Below are 7,938 nucleotides of genomic sequence, written 5' to 3' on the forward strand. Positions count from 1 at the left end.
CTATTAGTGAATTTTTAATAAAAAATAAAAACTTATTTCAATTATGTTCATTACTGGATTTTTTTTCTTGAGAATAATTATTGGGAGCTGAACGAATTGCAAAACAATATGTCAAATGCAATGGAGAAGGGGGCCAAATTTAATTGACTCAATAAACATTATACTCTAATATTTATTACGAAATACATATTATAATTCATTGATTCCTTGTTTCTAGTGAATTTAAAGTGAGAAAAAATATTAAAAAAAATCACGCCATATTATTATTTTAATTAAAAAATAAGAAAAGGGTCAAAGTTTTCCCCTATAAAGGATTCTAATAAAATAAAATAAAATGATAAAATATTTCAATTCAAATACTGCATGAGAAAAATATATTGTTATTGAAACTCTCTTGTTTACTCTTCCAAACTCGTATGTAATAACAATGGGCAAAGAGTATAATATTTTGAAATCATATTTGAAAGATATATGCAAGTATAGGGACTAAAATGGACTTTAAAGGGTAAAGGACTCATGGCCCTCTCCCGCTCCTGCTTTTAATATAGTCCTTGGATCATTCTAAAAAGAAACTAACAATATAGTCCTAGAAGTTATTATTTTTAATTTTTTTTTCTCATTCTAATATTTAAGCCTTTGATTTGAAAATCAACAATTAGAATACACTAACATAACGTATCATGTAACTCTAAAAAAAAAAAAGATTTAAGCCTTTTATTTTTTTTATCAATTCGATCCTTATTAGACAAATGTTCAAACTATATATAATTAGATCACGGATTATTGTCATAAGAAAAGCATCCAAGGCATAAAACATTTTTGAGATATTTTTTGTCCTCTCAACCCTCCTCTCTCGCCCACGACAACACTAGCCATGTTGCCTGAGCCGCACCGCAGGAACTTTTGGCCGGTAGCTAGTGCTTTCCTTCTTGATTTTCTTGTCTTCGTGCTCGGAACATGGTCGGTTTGATCAAAGTATTTGGTCATGGGACTCATGGGGAGGACTGAACGATCGTGCCATAAGATGACAAGCAATACTTAGCCATTTTAAAGAAAAAAAAAGGGAATATTCGTCACCTCGTTAATTCTTCATTCCTCCTTTTGTTTTGTGGTTGCTCCACACTTCCTTTTGATTAATCTATTTTTAGTGGAGCATCTTAAATATCCTTAATATATGACAAGATCTTTAATTGTATTGGCATTTGGAATCTTAAAAAAATACATCCACCTCTCAATACAATTAAATGTATACACAAATAAATGGATTTGGATTTTTTGCAAAGTTAATCTTGCTAGCTACATTAATTTATTAACACATGTTACTTATGGTAACAAAATTCAAGAATTGTTTTTTTTAAAAGTCCCTAAGATTAGGCCAAACCCAAGTGCGCGAGGCACGTTCAAGTGCCCAACGCTCGGGCCATCAGTGTTGAGATGAGTGTGTGTTTGGATGACAGATAGCTTGTGTTTTTTTTGGTAAAAAACGTGTTTTTTTTTTTAGATTTTGAAGGTGTGGTTTGTGATTAAAAGGTGTTGCATCTTTGAAAAAAAGCCACCGCAACTCCAAGCCAAACACACTCAAGCCTCAATGCTTAGGTAGGCCCGAGCAACCCCGCGCAAGAAACCTTTGCCCTTGACCATTCTAAAACCAAATCCCACGTGTTAGTTGACACACTCAAAAACTCTTTTCACCAATTTTTTTACTCACATTTCATGTTTTTTATATTTATTTATTTAAGTATTGGAAGGTTTTCTATTTTGACAAGGAATTCATTTTTTAAGTGAATACTCGATAGACCAAGGTTAAAACTACTCGAAAATATAGAAACACAGCCCTAAAAAGCCTACAATTTCTCAATTACTTGTAAGCAATTTTTAATTAAATTTTGTGAAATTAATTGAAGGATTTTTAAAAAAATCTGTAAATATACAATCATCGATCGATCTTTTGATCAAGATTTGAAGTCTAACTATATCAGCAGCTACTACAAATTAAAATGGAAGATTCTAGTTAATCATTGACATATATAGAAGTTTTTTACCATTATTGATCTGGGTTTCTGTAAATATATTAAATGAAGTTATATTTACCACTCCATCAACCAATGTACAGATATGTTTGTTGTTCGAGGTGTGGCAACACAACTTAATAAACCAAGCATGAAAAACAAAGGCATCGATTGACCCCATGTACATCTATATTAAACTCTCGTCTAGTTCCATGTATCAAGCAGAGTACTGTCTTGTTGGTGCTTCATTATCAAGAACAACAAAACAATCAAATATTATAGATTAATATTCCATAGATATCATATGCAAACATGCATAAATTACGAGCCCGTGTATATAGGTTAGACAGAACACAAAACATTAATTCTAAACCCATGAGTGAGCATGTCTTGTCATCACTAGGCTATGATAATATAAAATTTAAGGTTCGATCTGCCCATCCTAGATGATTAATCAAGCAGTTCGTACTTACAGCTCCTATCCGGTAATGTCATATCAATGTTAGCTTTAACCTGCCATGATTAGGAAGGACTTCATGTCCCATGCCAGTTTTCGGTAACAAAGAAGCTCAAGGAAATAAATCTCTCAACGATCAATATAGTTGCTATAAATATCCAGGTAATAATCTGATCATGAATTAGTGCTTCAACCCCTACTTGTTATTAAACTAATTTGACAGGTTAATTTTGATAATTCATAATTCAAAACTTGATCTAAATCATGTTCTAAATTAAATAAGAAAACAATAATAACATGGTGAAATTCCATTCACACAATTGAATTTTTAATAATTTAGTTAACTCTATTAAATTCAGTGCATACTTGATCAGATTAATATTAAGAAACTTTAAATGATAAAAATAAAATGATTATTGACCTATATATATATATTGTTATACAGTGATTTTTGAAGAAGTTCCATAAACAGGGAGTTCCCAAGACTTGTTTGAAGGAAAAAAAATAGCAGCTAGTTCCCGAGGCTTGTTTGAAGGAAGGGAGGATCATGCAACTCGAGATAAAAATTTTGGTGTTGATATGAAAGTCTATTTTTTTCTTATTTTTTTAATCAAATCCTGCTGGTTTTCAAGAATTAGAGCAAGGTTACGAGGAGATCGATCCAGTTTCTCTTGAGTAATCCTCTAACCAACAAAATGAATTATCTGTATTTAACTAGAGATCATGTAAGCCATGGGAACACTACATATGTTTGCCTGTAAGAACAATAACAATTAAAAATAATATTAATAATCATAGAGCACCAAACCTCAAGAGATAATGGTAGCTAGCTAGGTAGGACAAAACAATTGATCGTGGGAAAGCTATATATGGTCAACAAGTTATATGAATGGATGATGGAGAGTTTCCCAGGCTGGACCCATAACATAGATGCTGCCTTCACTGAAAAGAAGTACATGCATGGGAGGCAAATGAATGCTTGTTACATCAATGCCATCCATGCATTAAAGAGTTTGGATCCTGTATCCATCCATGCTTATCGGTCTGCAGCAATTCTCAAAGCCATCATAAAATAATCACGAACTAGTTAATAAATGAATAAAAGAAAGTACTATATATATAACTTTTTTTTTTATTATTATTATTATTAACGTAGGTATCTAAATCAATTTGGATGCATTTTAATTAATCCCACGGGTCCTGAAATTAATGACTATTTAAGCCTCCAGTAATCTTGAGAGGACTCGAACTCGTGATCATTAAGAAGTAAATCTAAAACCTAACGTTGAGTTATCGTTACTAACTTGGACGTACCTCAACTAATCTTATAAGTTCTAAAATTAATGACCATTTAAACCTCCAGTAATCCTGAAATGACTCGAACTCGTGGTCATTTAATAACCATTTTTATCTACTCTTTCCCTCTCAATTAACTATATGTAAGACGGATTTTATCCATTATTCATCCTTGTACTCTTCGGGATCTCTTTATTAATCGAAATCTTTCATTCTTTAATAATTAAGTTCTTAGAACTACGGATTGATACGATAACTTAGCCATTCGAGATCTTTTATAAGTTAGATTTATGATCAAATTTAACAATTATAATGGCCAATAACAATTTCAGAACTGGTTTGGCATCTTTAGTTTATCTCGATTCAAAAAAGGATAATTAAAACTAAGAAAATATATAAATGTGAAGAGATGAAAGTAGATAAACATGGTTGTAAAGTAAGAATTCCTCACGGGTTATATATATATATATATATATATATATTACCATGTAAATCATGATCACGGGCTGTGAAGTTTTTTCACAGTAAAAACACAGCACTTCACATACTTTCTATGATCCGTTAATTATTTTAGATATCAAACACATGAGATGTGGGGAAGAAAAAGGTGATCGACTTTTAGGTCGCTATTCTTTCACGGTTCTCCTATCCTAGCCATGCATGGAATACATCTTAATCCTAGCCCTGTATTTTTGGCTTGCTACTCTCTCGGCTTGAGTAGAAGAACCGACAGCAACATTCCTTGTCATGAGATGACACGTGCACACTATGCACCCATCCATATTGCAGCTAACTGTCGATAACAATACGTGTTCTTGTACTCATAATTGTCTGTCGATGACAATTATGAAATAAAAAGAGAATTCAATTTCATAACTTTGTATGGAAGTTTAGACTCCGTTTAAAACATTTGGTTTGATTAGAATTTATATCTTTGAACAGTACTTGAATTAAGATTTTATGGTCTCGACTTCTTTAAATAATTCATGATAAGGTTTTAATTGATCAACTTATCTTCCTTATTAAAATATATAATTAATATTTTGGATATTATTTTTTTAATTTAACGCTAGCTTTGGTTTAAAAGTACTGAATCCCTCTAAACTATCAATAAAAAAAAATCATTTGTCCCTAAATGGTATCAATAAAATTAGGATTATATATATAATCAAATTATTGATGTACAAAACCATAGATTCCTTTTATTGTACACAGGAACTCCATTAAATAATTTGTTATATTACAGGATGAATATGATTTTTGTGTCATTTTTTCAATTATTTTTGTGACTAGGTTTGTAAATTTCTATATATAGAAGAAAAAGGTATTTCTTTTCGAGAATTTTTTTTTAAAAAGCATTCTAATTAAATTACCCTATTTTGAAGGGGGAAAAAAGGCCTCAATATTCCCAGCTAGGGTATAGTTTTAGTGGATAGCAATTCGAATAAATTGATTGACACCTCAACTCCCAAAAGCACCATCTTAAGTTTTTAATTACTAAAACCATATTATTTCTCAGTCGTCACCAAGCTCACCTTGGCTTCATCATAGACTCCTACAACAAGATGACAGGATTTGACCCTTCTTTTCTGGGGAATATGCACCATCTTTCTATTTCTTTTTAAGTATGTTATCTTCTTCATGCTACCAACAGGCACTTATATGACCAGTGCATATCAAGTGGAGAATCTTCACTTAATTAGGTGAAAATCATGAATTATTGATCTTGACGAGTGTGCTTGAGAGTGATGTTGCTTTAGCTTTTTGATATATTTTTGATGATTTTCAAGGAATTTTTTTTTAAATCAGTATAGCACTATTTGTTACATTAAATTATACGTAATAACAACTTGAATATTGATGGGGTAGCAAGGATAAGCATGGAAGGTATACCATAAATCAATTAGCACCTTTAACTATGAATTCGAAATTATTGTGTTGGCCTTTCACTATCCAATTGGGAAAGCGTGCTCAAATATTCAATCAGCTTGAATAACTTTTGGCCTAAAATTAAATTAATGAACTAACCTATTGATACGATTTCATCACCATGGATTCGGGTAGGTTCGAAAGAGAAGCAAAGAAAACAAGGTCAAGAGTGCCGTCACATATTGTATTATAATATGTTATTAATTGCCTGGTAAATTATAAAAAAACACATCTCTATTCATAGTTAAATGACAGGAAGATTAATCTAAACCTCTAAATCCACCCCATTTGTCCCATTGCAAGGGGTCAACTGAAGCATACATGGAGTAATCACTTCTTGGGAATGGACAGTCGACTTGTTATCAACGTTTTGGACCCCAAGCGACCAAGAAATCACACACACTATGGAATTGACTCCTGAGAAATGCATAAAATGCATGGATATAGCCCTCTCTAGCTCCATGATCTCTTCATCTTTCTAGCCGTGACAATAATTGAGTTCATACTACGCAAGAAAATGCCAAATGACTTGTCTAATTTTAAACGAAAACATTGAAAGAACCTCCTATATGAACAATCAATCACATCGTTAGCGTAGCAATAGACAATCAATCAGATTATTTTATTAATTCTAGTTAACATGATTGCTACGCAGTCACTTGAAATTAATTCATGTTATTAATTTCTCCTTTTTTATAAAATATTCATGAATTTACTAGGATTTCTCTTGCTTGAATCCCATGCAATTCAATTAAGGGATTTTCACATAATTGTCTATGATTTTGTTGTCCAAGACTACTAAAATATTTAATTATTAGAAATCTATTTACACATCGAGAATTTCATTGAAATGAAAACATATATCCATCTATCAACTAGTATAAACGTGGGAAATTTCCCTACTCTCAAGTCGGACTCGTAAAATAGTAGTAGCTGTCTCCAGCAACAGGAACGGATAAGAAACAAGATGATGTTGTCGACATCAAATTGGTCATAAACTAGTTGTAAACACAGCATCTTCCCGTCTTTATGAATTTTCGAGTCACTCAAAATAATGCCTCGCCATGCATGCTCCTTGGACCACATTGGAAAACCATGGCACAACCTTTCTTTATCTAGGACCTCTTTATCAATGCTTATCAACGATAAGGTTGTTCAATCGAAACCAAGAGAAAAGGAAATGAATTCCAACTCAAGTTTTAATCATTCTTCCTTCTTAGGAGACCCAATCGAAGCTAGCTACACGCCTAGGTCCATTTTTTCCCCTCTCAATTGTCCTAATTTAAGACCAAGTGAGGTGGAGTGGGCAAGTAGAGGTAGCTTTCTCTAACATTTCAATTTTTTCATTAAAAGAAAGGAAAACATTGTAGTAATAAATAATATCTTCCTCGTAGTATAATCCCGCTTAATTATCTATTTATGGATAGTTTTATTTTTTCACATGGATATATTAATCATTAACAAATTGTTTAAGAACAAATTTGACTTTCACCGGATTTAACTCAATGACATAAATATTAGCTTTACAAGAAAAAAAAGTTGACTTGGGTACAAGGGCTTTTAAGATCTTTTATTTCTATAAACGTACTTAAATTACTTAATTATAGCAAAAAAACTAAAATTTCTTTTGGCAACATTTTTTTTGAATTTTTTTTTGTATAATCGAGATGTCTTTAGAGCAATTTGGTATTTAAATGAATATAAAATGTTAATAAAAAGAAAAATTATGAGTGTTTATTTATTTATTTATTTTATTTTATTTGATCATTATTCTTATGATTGTTATTCATTTTTTTATCTTATTTTTATTCAATTTTATCTTTCATCATTAGGTTTCATTTGATTTTTACATAAAATTTAGTCCTCATTCTTTTAATATTTTTTAATCCTTTAACTAATTGAAATTTGTTTCACTTTCACCTCTTAGCATTTCATTTTGATTTTTTATGTTGAATTTGGCCCTCATTCTTTTTATTTTTTATTGTATTTTTTTTGCAATTTCATCCCTCAATATTTTTCTTATTGAGTCCTGGGTTTCAAAGACTAACACGCGTTGAATTTGGTGTTTTTTAGGTTGTTTTAAAAACTTGATTTTTTTAAATTTTATCCTTAAATATTTGAGTTTTTTGAAGCCTTCATGCTTTTTTTTTTCCTCTCTTTTCTTTTGATAGGGTTATCTCAATCCTATATCTATAATCACGTGATTGATGGGTTAACGTGGATTGATTTGAATATTTTTTATTTTTA

Source organism: Populus trichocarpa, chromosome 17 (assembly GCF_000002775.5).
Source record: "Populus trichocarpa isolate Nisqually-1 chromosome 17, P.trichocarpa_v4.1, whole genome shotgun sequence".
NCBI lineage: Eukaryota > Viridiplantae > Streptophyta > Magnoliopsida > Malpighiales > Salicaceae > Populus > Populus trichocarpa.